This window comes from Bos grunniens, chromosome 4 (assembly GCF_055505025.1).
Source record: "Bos grunniens cultivar Pamir isolate PY7600 chromosome 4, Bosgru_T2T1.0, whole genome shotgun sequence".
Taxonomy (NCBI): Eukaryota; Metazoa; Chordata; class Mammalia; order Artiodactyla; family Bovidae; genus Bos; species Bos grunniens.
Genome location: NC_141168.1, coordinates 70,292,702 through 70,305,687, shown reverse-complemented (window position 1 = coordinate 70,305,687; position 12,986 = coordinate 70,292,702). Strand labels below are relative to the sequence as shown.

At 38.3% G+C, this 12,986-nt stretch overlaps 1 long non-coding RNA gene across 2 annotated transcripts in view; it reads right to left on the bottom strand.

Moving 5' to 3' along the window:
- The window catches only part of LOC147374325 (uncharacterized), a 196,600-nt gene that overhangs the window by 165,733 nt on the left and 17,881 nt on the right, over window positions 1–12,986 (bottom strand). The window contains exon 4 of one of the 2 annotated variants that reach the window (XR_015162643.1): window positions 10,192–11,026. The exons of the other annotated variant lie outside the window; for it this stretch is intronic. This is a non-coding gene — a long non-coding RNA (uncharacterized LOC147374325). Of the gene's footprint in view, window positions 1–10,191; window positions 11,027–12,986 lie in introns of those variants that run through there. 2 annotated transcript variants of the gene reach the window in all.

The window sequence follows — 12,986 nt, the reverse complement described above, 5'->3', positions numbered from 1 at the left end:
TTCCACCATCCTGTAAGCAGCCTTCCCTGGGTTTGGTTCTGATTCATCTAAACCTGCCATGGCTGCTCTGGCCCTCTATGGGAGTGGGAAGGGTGTTCTAGTGAACATCAGTGGCAACAAATAACAGCCATTACCTAATTTCTGAGTCCTGTTGCATTGTTACCATAGCTAGTTAGGGATTTGATTTACTCTATCCCAGGGTGATTGAAAAGTGCCTGTATTTTAGTGTCTAAAATCTCCCAGGAGGTAGAATTGCATATCCTTTCTTGTCAATCAGTCCTAGAGGTAATTAGCCAGGAAAGCATTTTTTAAATTAGTACAATATCAATTAATTTCTCTATTAATTATAAAATATGATTTCATGAGAGGCTATTTATCTTTAAAATAGAAGGTGTTAAGTAAGTAATATTTTTTACATCAATGATGGAATCCATTCCAAAGCAAAAAGGAAAAGTTTAGAATTATAGAAAGGTCTACAGGTCATGAGATTCAAGCTTTTGGTATTTTTACTTACATATAAGGAAGTTCATTGCATTCAACATTAATCCTCTCATCTATTAAATGAAGGGCTCCAAGTGATTGACCTCAATTGAAGAGTTAGTTACTTGGGTGAGAGAAAAAAAAAAAAAAAAAGCTAAAATTCCTATCTAAGGCACTTTCTGTTACCCCATATTGAATTAGAACTAATTAGTCACTGTCTTTTAAAACCACCCCTCCACCCCCATCCCCCCACCACAGAAACCCAATGATATTCCACATTATAATTCCAGGATACAGCTTTTAGAACACTTGGCTGGAGCTTAGAAGGAAAGTTGCTGGAATTGTGGCTATTCTCTTGTGGTTTAGAGGCAATCCAAATATCAGTTGCGTGTTGTTATATTTCAGTTCTCAAAGACTGTGATGGGATCCCATGTTATGATATGCTTCAAATAAAAACAGAGAGACCTCCTTTCTGAGGCTGTGGGATGACACGCAGTTTTGTGCCACTTCATCAAAACTTGGTCTTTTGGCCAGAGTACTTATTACAAAGTGCAGTAAAGCAGAACAAAACCACAGAGAAACATTAGAGCTCTCCCTCTCTTTCTGAATTAGTCTGAGGAGAGGACTTTCCTTCAGAAACAAACATTTCTGCCTCAATGCTCACTATGCCCAATAGCTCTGTCTCACTGGATGAATTGCCCATGGGATTTTACAAGGAAGACACCTGACTGAGTTTCAGAATTGGGGAAATGTACATTTTATAGCTTCTTTCATTGAATGTCCTCCCTTCTTTGAATGGGAACTGTATTATCAAGTTATTTTTGGTTGTGGGAACTGAATGGGCAGAGAGGTATTCAGACTTAGCCTAAGTGACTTTAAGGTGTGGTACAGAATATAAAATGAAGGTGTCCTTTGACAACTAGAAAAAATAAACTGAGCAAAACTAGAATTCTGGAATCAGAAAAATCAAAATAAAGGAATTTATTGTGTGCGGAGTTAACTAACATACGCAGACAAGAGTTCTAAAAGTTCATCCCAGCATTCCAGTCAATTCCTGTTACCACCCTGTTGGTTTGGGTTCATCTTGTTACCATTCTACTGGTTGTCTTTCCATCATTCTGTGATCCTGAGATGGTTAAGATGCTGAGAAGGATTTCAACTTAACTTTAAAGTTTTCAATCTTTATTTTCCCTTATTCTTAAAAAAAACACACAAATATTTAATTTGGCTAGAACTTCTATTACATAGTTGCCTGAGGTCTTGTTGGAGCTGAAAAGTTGTGGAAAAAATCAAAGCAAGCTGTGCTTTTTGTTTCTGAATTATTAAACATTTACATCTGACTGGTCACATAGTATTGTTTCTCTAAAAGTACACACCATTGATTTGAGCAACAGAGTTTGGTGTCAACAATTTGGAGGATGCCTCTTTCTATCAGAAGGTATATTTTAGGTCCAAATCAGCTAAACTTTGCCAATAGGATAGAAAATTTAAGTATAAGGGTTGACTTTTTTAAAAGCTTACTTAGATGCATAGAGTACATAAACACTCTAAGCCAGCAAAGAAAATGATGTGTTTATGACACTATTATTGAACTTCACCAGCCCAGTTCAAGATATGTTAAAAAATCACTTAGACTGGCAATGGATCTTGTTTCAGTTAAACTTTCACCTTATTTTACCCTAAGTTTAGAGCATCAGTCCTGAAGGAAGAGCCTAGAAAATCCTAATGATATTATAAAGTGATCCAAGAATAAAAGAACACTACCATAACTCCTACTCTTTTGGGATCCAAAGGTCACATGCTTTTAGGGTTGAAAAAAGTTCATAAAGGTTTCAAAGATAACAGACATGTAACCAAAACAGAAACCAAGTACAGTGTACTCTAGCTTCTGGGAGAGTTGTAGGTAATAATATTTAAGGTTACAATGGAAAACCAAGGTAAGCTCTAATAGTCCGCTCTAGAAGAAAAATCATTTATCTGTTTTCTTATTGCCACTTTCCAAAGACCTTTTCATGAATATTCCACAATTTGCATACTTGGCAGATTGGGAAATACAGTGGTTATCCACAGTAGCTAATTAGAATAGCCCAAGATTTCCATTTTTTCCATAGTTCTTCAAAACCTCTAAGCTAAGTCATCCTCTCTCTGACGTATCTTTAAACACTGCACCTAGTATCAGATTATTCCATCACATAGCATTTTGTTAAAATATACTGAAGCAAGTATATAATATGATATTTCCTGTGGTACAATATTCCCACCTTGCAAATATCTCCACCAGTGGTTGCTCATCATCACATATGTTTGAATGGTAATTGAGGGCCTGTCTAATAGATTAGCTTTCCCATTTTTCTGCATAGTCAGCTCACCCCAGGTTCCCAGAGATAGCTGCTTTTAACCAGATTTCCCTTAAATAATAAGATAAAAGGGGCGGGAGTCAGAAAAATGGTGAATTAATAACCACTGTGCTGCTTTTTACCCTAGCACTGATCTGGGGCATTGATGTAGAGATAGTTACATGTGATAGAAGTAATCCTTTGGGTCTTCATCTTCTGTCCTTAAGCCCAAAGATGACTGTGGTTCCATTTTGGCCTCAAGAATGTGTTTAGGTCTCAGAAACATAGATTCCAATATTCCAGACCCTCACCACAACCTCCTGACCTTCCACTTTTCCAAAGATCTCCTCGTCTTTATCCCACAGACCTCCCTCCTTAGTTCCTCATCTCCCCTCTCTCAAGTGTATGTGCCCTCACACCAGCAACTTGACTACCTAGTCCAAACCTCAGGCTTGGTCTGCTCTCTACCTTCTCACCAGCACTTCAGTTTACTTATACTCTATCCTCCTGTTATACCCAGTATGCATGTTCCCTGACCTCTGGATAAAAGACAAGGAATAATCCACCTTTTCTCCTACTTGTCGCAGGGGCTGAGGCACACAAGTCTGAAAATTGATGAAATCACACTTTGAGGCATGGTTTCATAAGACCTGGGCACCTCCTATCTGCACTCCTGTTAGCTAATGGAAGTTGGTGATAGACAGGGAGGCCTGGTGTGCTGCAGTCCATAGGGTCGCAAAGAGTTGGACACAACTGAGCTACTGAACTCAACTGCAGTTCTGGGTTCACAGTAACCCAAACCCTTCGAATTTGCTTCCCAGGTGACTCAGAGGGTAAAGAATCTACCTGCAATGCACAACATGCAAGAAACATGGGTTCGATCCTTGGGTCACAAAGATCCCTTGGAGGAGAAAGTGGCATCCCACTCCAGTATTCATGCCTGGAGAATCCCATAGACAGAGGAGCCTGGCAGGCTACAGTCCATGGGGTCACAAAGAATTACTTACTTAATTTAGCTCCCTACTCCCTCACTGTTTTGTATCATACCCTTAACTTAATCATTGGTTATATCTCAAATGTTCTGGTTTCTGGAACCTTCTTCTTCATCTGCACTAAAACTTCCAGGCATCAGGGTGTCGTCATAACCCTCTTGGAGATACAGAAGATGATTACATACATTCTCTGATGTGATTTTTGTCCCTCTGAATTCATTCTCCACAAAGCTTACAATCACTTTTCTTAGATTTAACACTGGTTACATCATGCTCATGTTTAATACCCACCAATTGTTATCTATAGAATAATGTCTGGGCAACTAATTATGTTACTTCTTCATGATCTAACACTCACTACCCCTTCAGTTATAAATGTCATGATCCCCTGCCTCAAACTTGATATCACTACGGCAACATCAAACAGATGGTCTTTCCCAGATTCTTGAAACTGTTTCTCCCCTTGTTGCCTTTGTTCATGTGATATCTTTTTCCTTTTTTGTTTTTGAAATGAAAGGTTTATAGGGGGAGTATCTGGTAGAAATTGTGATTGTGGAAGCTTTTAATAAATAGTAGGAATGAGAAGTAAATCTCTTCTGATAACTTTCCTTAATTTTGTCCTCCAGGATTCAATTATATACAATCCCTCTTTTACTCTGTTATCTTTTTCTAGAAAATGAAGTAGTTCAGCTGTTCTGAGATGTCTGGTAAAGTCCAGATCCTTTAGCATTTGTGGAAAGATGATAAAAATTACAAGGAGTAAAGAACTAAAGGAAACTATGGCAGATTTCCAAGAACAAACATCTCTGCTGTAGTAGCATGTGCTACTAGTGACCTTCACATCACCCTCTGATGGTCTACTTTCCCACTGCCATGTTGTGAATTATTACAGTGTTGGGTGCATTGTGAAATTAGGAGCCAATGTCAAGAAGTGGCAATGGGAAAAGGGTTTGGGGTGATGTTTATACATCTTGATCTAAACATATTCTTTCAACCAAGTCTGAAGTGTTGTGAGGAGCTGGTGTCACCTGGGGCTCATTTTCAATCCTAAATATTCATTAGAAGGACTGATGCTGAAGCTGAAGCGCCAATACTTTGGCCACCTGATGTGAAGAACTGACTCATTAAAAAAGACCCTGATGCTGGGAAAGATTGAAGGTGGGAAGAGAAGGGACGACAGGGGATGAGATAGTTGAATGGCATCACTGACTTGATGGACATGAGTTTTAGCAAGCTCTGGGAGTTGCTGATGGACAGGGAAGCCTGGTGTGCTGCAGTACATGGGGTTGCAAAGAGTCAGACACGACTGAGTGACTGAAGTGAACGGAACTGGGGTTCACTTGAATATGTCATTGTCTTTGTAGAACCAGATAACAGGTAACTGCAAGTTGGATCTGTCTTCCCTTTTATTAAGTTTCTCTTATGTCTCATAGGGATCATGACTCTGGAAGGAGTCTGTCTAACGTCTTTTGTCTGAAACTTCCTACCTCCTTTTCTGTATCACATGCCATTAGTATCTGTCTCAGGGAGATACTGGGGGCAGGAGGAGAAGGGACGACAGAAGATGAGATGGGTGGATGGCATCACTGACTTAACGGACATGAGTTTGAGTGAACTCCGGGAGTTGGTGATGTACAGGGAGGCCTGGCATGCTGCAATTCATGGGGTCGCAAAGAGTCCGACACGACTGGACCGTCTCAGTCTTACTCTTGTTTCTGTGGCTGTGGCAAAAGTCTGTAAAGACTTTGTCTTGTGTCTTACTAACATAACTAACACTTCAAGTGCCTACATCTTCTGTCCAAGGCTTCTTGTTGCTATAGCACAGGACACAACGACTCTGCATGCCTGCATTTGCAGCTCAGAAGCTCTGGAGCTTTAGTAACCAGTCAGGGAACTCTGAACTAATGGGGGTCAGGAATTGATGGATGATCACTTCTACTACTGCTTGCTGGAAGGATAATTCTGAGAGGCATCTGCACTTCCTTAGGGACCCAGCCCCAGTAACTCATGGAGATGGATCTACACCATTTGAGCAGGCAGCAGTAGTATCTGTGCCTAGCAAGAATGAGTGGTGAGAAACAATTAAAAAAAAAAAAAAGAATAAGTGGTGAGGATTTCTGCTAAGAATTAGGTTGGTGCCACACCCTGTGTAATGTTCTCCCCTTGAGTGTGGGTTGGGCCTAATGATTTGGATCTAATGAGTAAAATACTTCCATTGATTAGATTATAAAATTGTGACTTCTGTATTGTTGCTAGACTCTATTGTGAGCCTAAACAACGTGTCTGAGAGACCCACATGACAAGGAACTGGGTGCGACCTTTGGCCAACCACCAGAGGCTGGTGAAGAAGTGAATCCTACTGGCAAGCACCAAATAAGCTTGGACCAGATAAACCACTGAAGAATATTTAAGTCCCTTTATACTATATTTTGACATAAAAAATTGAGAGTTTGTTTCTCAAGAAATTTTCCTACAGATTTGCTTTTTGTATTATTTTGTGGGAACGGTGTTGATTCATTATTTGTTTGCTACAGTTAAAACTTACTCATCACCCTTGTGGATGATGGAATTCAATCCACTGTCTGTGACTTCACCAATGTTCTATAAACAATACAACTGCCAATGCAAAAGCAGTGTGCATTTTCTTGGAGTTAAAATAAGCATTTGTAAGCTTTTCCTTTCTTCTATGGGTTATGGAAGATTTATTTTTGAAATACAACATGAATTCTCAAACTTTTTATCTCTGCTTAGTTACTGATCTAGCTTTCCTAAAAAATTATCTGGATTGTTATACTGGCCCACTGTATACTCTGTGGTCATGGGAAAGCCTCTCTGCTTTTCTAAATCTACTTCTTCATAAGTAAAATAGAAACTGTGTTCAGATTTGAAAAATTATATGGCACAATGGCATAAAATTCTTGATAAGTGCTCAAAATAATACCATTTCCTCCCTTCTATAAGAGGCAGGTTAATTTTTCTTTTATTTCTATAGAACTGTTTTTTAAAAACAAATAACACAGTGTTTCATAAGCAATTACTTAGAATTCTCATTTAGTTAAAAGATGCTGATTGGGCAATTCATTGTGATGATGTTATTATTATAGAAGATGAGGCAGAGGTGAAATCTCAGGGTTGTAAATCTGAAAAATCATCCTCCTCAAACTCTGAAAAGACTTGTGATCTCACTTGGCTATTCCTCACTTAAAAAGTGTGTTTAGTCAATGGGGTAGTTATTTCCAAATATATGTTATGATAGTTATCAGTGCTCTATTATTTTCCTTCTCAGAAATATTTCCCCATATTTGCTAAATGGTTCCAAACTTGCCTGATCAAGAGGCTTTTCTTAAGAATAGATGTTCAGAGCCCCTCCCCTGGAGAGGCTGATGCATAGGGGCTGGGGCAGAAATCTGGACATTCAACTATTTCCTCAGGTGGTTCTTATGATAAGACAAGTATAGAAAAAGGTGCATCAGCTGATCTACCCACTTTGCTGATAGGGAAAAAGTATATACATGCAAGTCAACCACTAAAATTATATTTTTTCCTAAGTCATAACATGCTTAAATTCAATCATTTTTCTCTCAGAGTAAGGAGCTGGTTAGTAACCTGAAGGACTAAAAAGTTAATTATAGTCAAGGGTGAGAAGGTGATTTTGCTGAACAGCCTTTTCGAGCCAGGATTATATTTCAGTGGGCTTCCCTGGTGGCTCAGACAGTAAAAAATCTGCCTTCAATGTGGGAGACCCAGGTTTAGTCCCTGGGTTGGGAAGATCCCCTGGAGAAGGGAACAGCTACCCACTCCGATATTCTGGCCTGGAGAATTCCATGGACAGAGGAGCCTGGCAGGCTACAGTCCAAGGGGCCACAAAGAGTCAGATACGACTGAGTGACTTTCCCTTTCACTTTATATTTCAGCATTAATCTGTGTGTTTTCCAAATAATTTCCTCCCCACCCCACTTTCTCTCTGGTACACTAAGGATCTCTGTTCTTCCTGGCCACCTTCCTTCTTTCTTTCCTTCTGTCTATCAAACACCAAAGCAGAAATAAAGACTGAAAGAAGCTGTCTTAGTCCACATGGACTGCTAAAACAAAACACCATAGACTAGATGACTTATAAATGACAGAAATTTCTGTCTCTCAGTTCTGGAGACTGGAAGTCCAAGATCAAGGCACCAGCAGATTTGATATATGGTGACAGCCCCTTCCTCATAGATAGTCATCTTCTTACTTTAACCTCACATGGCAGAAGGTACCAGGGAGGTTGATGGGATGTCATTTATAAGGACACTAATCACACTCAATGAGGGCTCCACTGTCATGATGAAAGCATCTCCCAAAGGTCTTACCTCCTAATACCATCATATTGGGCATTAGGTTTCAACATGAATTTTGGGGAGGACACAGATATTTGGTCTATAGCAATGTCAGTAAGGTTGGAAGATGCGCTTGCAAAGATCAGATCAACACAGAAGAAAGTGAGGAAGGCAGAAACCAAAAGCAGATGGGGGAAAGGAGTGGTGGGCTGATGGACAGAAACATATATCCTCTTTGTCAAAATCAATTCATGTCTTCCCTCCATTTAATAACCCACTTTATGCATCAATTTCAACCTGATTGCCTCATATCAGTAACATACGTGTATACAGTTGACCTTTGAATAACATGGGCTTGAACTGTGCAGGTCCACTTATATATGGATTTTTTCCAATAAATACACATTACAATACTACATAATCCACTGTTTGTTGAATCCACAGATACGGAACCTCAGATATGGAGAGCAGACTGAATTTATACATGAATTTTTTACTGCACTGGGGTCAGTACCACTGACCCCTACATTATTCAAGGGTTAACTGTCAATGCCATATGTGTATATGGGCAAAATACTAGATAGCCCTAAAGGAGACACTGTATCTACCATCACTGTACCTGTCTAGCGACTGGGCAGAGGACCTGGTACATAAAAGATGATCTGAAAAACTTTAAAGGGCTATTCAACATAATTCACAGCACTAAATGTGAAATACAAATGTTAATGATTATCTGTACTTATCTGACTTCCAATTTCCATAACCCCCCTCTCTACATCTGACCCCAATATTATAGTTCAAGAAGAAATCTTAACCTTAGTTATAATTCCTTATTTCTTTTTGCTAATAGACTGCTTTGGCAGTAAGTTAGTTTCTTAGTTTCATTGATCTTAGTTACATTCTGACCTTTGTTCTGATTTTCATAACTGACCTTCTATCTTATTCTTTGTTCTTTATAACATTTCTAGGTAATCTGACCACTACTATTCTAGTACCACTTCAACTGGGTTTAGTCAATGTTATTGGTTGAATTGTGTGCCTTACAGAAACACACTGAAGTCATAACCCCCCATACCGCAAATGTATCACTTTCAAATGTGATTTTATTTGGGAACAGGGTTGTTGCAGATGTAATTAGATGAGTAGGACAGGCACTTAATCTGACTAGTGCCCTTATAACAAAAGGAAGACAACCAAGGACAGACACACACAGAGAACACCATGTGATGACAGAGGCTGAGAACGGAGTGATGCAGCTATAAGCCAAGAACTGGCAGGGATTGTGGCCACCATCAGAAGCTATATAAAGGCAAAGAAAAATATCCACTAAAGCTTTCAGAGACAACGTAGTCCTGCTGACACTCCTAACCTCTAGAAACGTGAGACCATACGTTTCTGTTGTTTAAAGTCACTTAGTTTGTGGTACACAGTTAAAGGAACCCTAAAACTAAGGCAGTCTTGTCGTCACTTTCTTTCCAGAAATGTTATAGACAAATTGTTATAGACAATTTCTTAGTATTAGTAGTGACTATGCTTACTTCCCATTACACACCTCAGAACACCCATTAATTAATGGAATTTGGGTTAAAAGCTCACATTTGTATATATACTAGACATATACTTGTTAAAATATTCTTTCTACAATTTCCACATGATTTTGTCCTCCAATTATCTGACAAATTCCACAGCAGAAAGAAGTTCTATTCTTGTCTTGTTCTACTCAAATTTTAAGTCCTATAAAATATTACAACAGTGACTAACCATGTTATCAACATATTTTTCTTTTACTTTGCTAATCAGACTAAATGCTCCAACCAAAATACACACTGACTGAATGGATACAAAAACAAGAGCTGTGTATTTGCTGTCTACAAGAGTCATTTCAGATCTAGAGACATATACAGACTGAAAGTGATGAGATGGCAAAAGGTATTCCATGCAAATGGAAATCAAAAGGAAGTTGGAGTTGCAATACTTATATCAGACAAAATAAACTTTAAAATAAAGAATGCAAAAGAGACAAAGAAGGACACTACATAATGATCAAAGAATCAATCCAAGAGGAAGATATAAAATTGTAAATATATATTCATCCAACATAGGAGCACCCCAACATACAAGGCAAATGTTCAGTTCAGTACAGTTTAGTCACTCAGTCATGTCCAACTCTTTGTGACCCCATGAACCACAGCACACCAGGCTTCCCTGTCCATCACCAACTCCCGGAGTTTACCCAAACTCATGTCCATTGAGTCAGTGATGCCATCCAACCATCTCATCCTCTGTCATCCCTTTCTCCTCCTGCCCTCAATCTTTCCAGGCATCAGGGTCTTTTCCAATGAGTCAGTTCTTTGCATCAGGTGGCCAAAGTATTGGAATTACAGCTTCAACATCAGTCCTTCCAATGCACCCAGGACTGATCTCCTTTAGGAGGGACTGGGTGGATCTCCTTGCAGGCCAAGGGACTCTCAAGAGTCTTCTCCACACCACAGTTCAAAAGTATCAATTCTTCAGTGCTCAGCTTTCTTTATAGTCCAACTCTCACATCCATACATGACTACTGGAAAAACCATAGCCTTGACTAGACAGACCTTTGTTGACAAAGTAATGTCTCTGCTTTTTAATATGCTGTCTAGGTTGGTCATAACTTTCCTTCCAAGGAGTAAGGGTCCTTTAATTTCATGGCTGCAATCACCATCTGCAGTGGTTTTGGAGCCCAGAAAAATAAAGTCAGCCACTGTTTCCACAGTTTCCCCATCTATTTGTCATGAAGTGACGGGACTGGATGCCATGATCCTAGTTTTCTGAATGTTGAGCTTTAAGCCAACTTGTTCACTCTCCTTTTTCACTTTCATCAAGAGGCTCTTTAGTTCTTCTTCACTTTCTGCCATAAGGGTGGTGTCATCTGCAACAGGCATAAAACAAGAAACCGACAATAACACAATAATAGTAGGGGAGTTTAACACTCCACTTACATCAACAGATCATTCAGATAGCAACTCAAAAAGGAAACAAAGGCCTTAAACGACACATTAGACCAGATGAACTTAATTGATATTTATAGAGGATTCCATCTGAAAGCAGAATACACATTCTTTTCAAATGTACATGAAACACTCTCCAGGATAGATCACATGCTGAGCCATAAAGCAGGCATTGATAAATTTCAGAAAACTGAAATCATATCAAGCATCTTTTCTGACCACAAAGCTATGAAACTAGAAATCAACTACAAGAAAAAAAACACACACACACACACAAACGTGGAGGTTAAACAATATACTACGAAATGACCAATGGATCACTGAAGAAATCAAAAAGGAAATTAAAAAATACCTACAGATAAATGAAAATGAAAACACAACAATCCAAAACCTATGCAAATCATCAAAACAGTTCTCAGAGGGAAGATTACAGCAAATCAAGCTTCAGGAAGCAAGAAAAATCTCAAATAAACAACCTAAAGCAACTAGAAAGGGGACAAACAAAACATAGTAGAAGGAAAGAAATCATAAAGTTCAGAGCCAAAATAAATGAAATAGAGACTAAAAACAATAGAAAAGTTTATGAAATTAAAAGCTGGTTCTTTGGAAAGATAAACAAAATTGATAAACCTTTAACCAGATTCCTTAAGGAAAAAAAAGAGAAAGGTCCCAAATCAACAAAATCAGAAATGAAAAAGAAGTTACAACCAATCTCACAGAAATACAAAGGGTCATAAGAGACTACCACAAGCAAATATAGGCCAATAAAATGGACAACCTAGAAGGAACGCTCAAATTATAAGAAAGGTACAATCTCTCAAGATTGAACCAGGAAGACAGAAAATATGAACAGACCAATTAGTAGTAATGAAATTGAATGAGCAATTTAAAAACTCCCAATAAGCAGAAGTCCAGGACCAGATGGCTTCTCAGGTGAAGGAACACTTTTGAACTCATTCTACAAGGCCACCATCACTGAGATACCAAAACCAGACAAAAATATCACAAAGAAAGAAAATTACAGGCCAACAGCACTGATGAACATAGATGTAAAACTCCTTAACAAAACATTAGCAAACTGACTCCAACAACACAGTAAAACGATCATACATCATGGTCAAGTGGGATTTATTCCAGGGATGCAAGGATTTTTCAATATCTGTAAATCAATCACTGTGATATACCACATTAACAAATTATAAAATAAAAACCATATGATTATCTCAATAGATGAAGAAAAAGTTTTACATAAAATATAACATCCATTCATGATTAAAACTCTTCAGAAAGTGAGCATAGGGGGAACATTATAAAAGCCATATATGACAAATCTAGCTAACAAACCAAGCCAAGATTATACTCAAAGGCAAAGCATTATGTCTAAGATCAGGAACCAGATAAGCATGCCACTCTCACCATTTCTACTCAGTACAGCTTTAGAATCTTAGCCATAGCAATTAGGGAAAAAAAAATCATAAAAAAAAGAGGTAAAACTGTCACTATTTACAGATGACATGATGCTATATAGAAAATCCTAAAGATGCTACCAGAAAACTACTAGAGCCTATCAATGAACTTGGTAAAGTTGCTAGATACAAAATTAATATACAGAAATCTGTTGCATTTCTATACACTACTACAAAAATACCAGAAAAACAAATTTAGGAAATAAGAGATTATCATATTGAGTTAAATAAGTCAGATAGAAAAAGACAAACATCCTATGCTATCACTTATATGCAGAATCTAACAAAAAATGATACAAATGAACTTCTTTACAAAACAGAAATAGACTCACAGAAATAGAAAACAAATTCACAGTTACCAAAGGGGATAATAGGGACAGAAGGAGAGACATGTTAGAAGTTTGAGATTAGCATA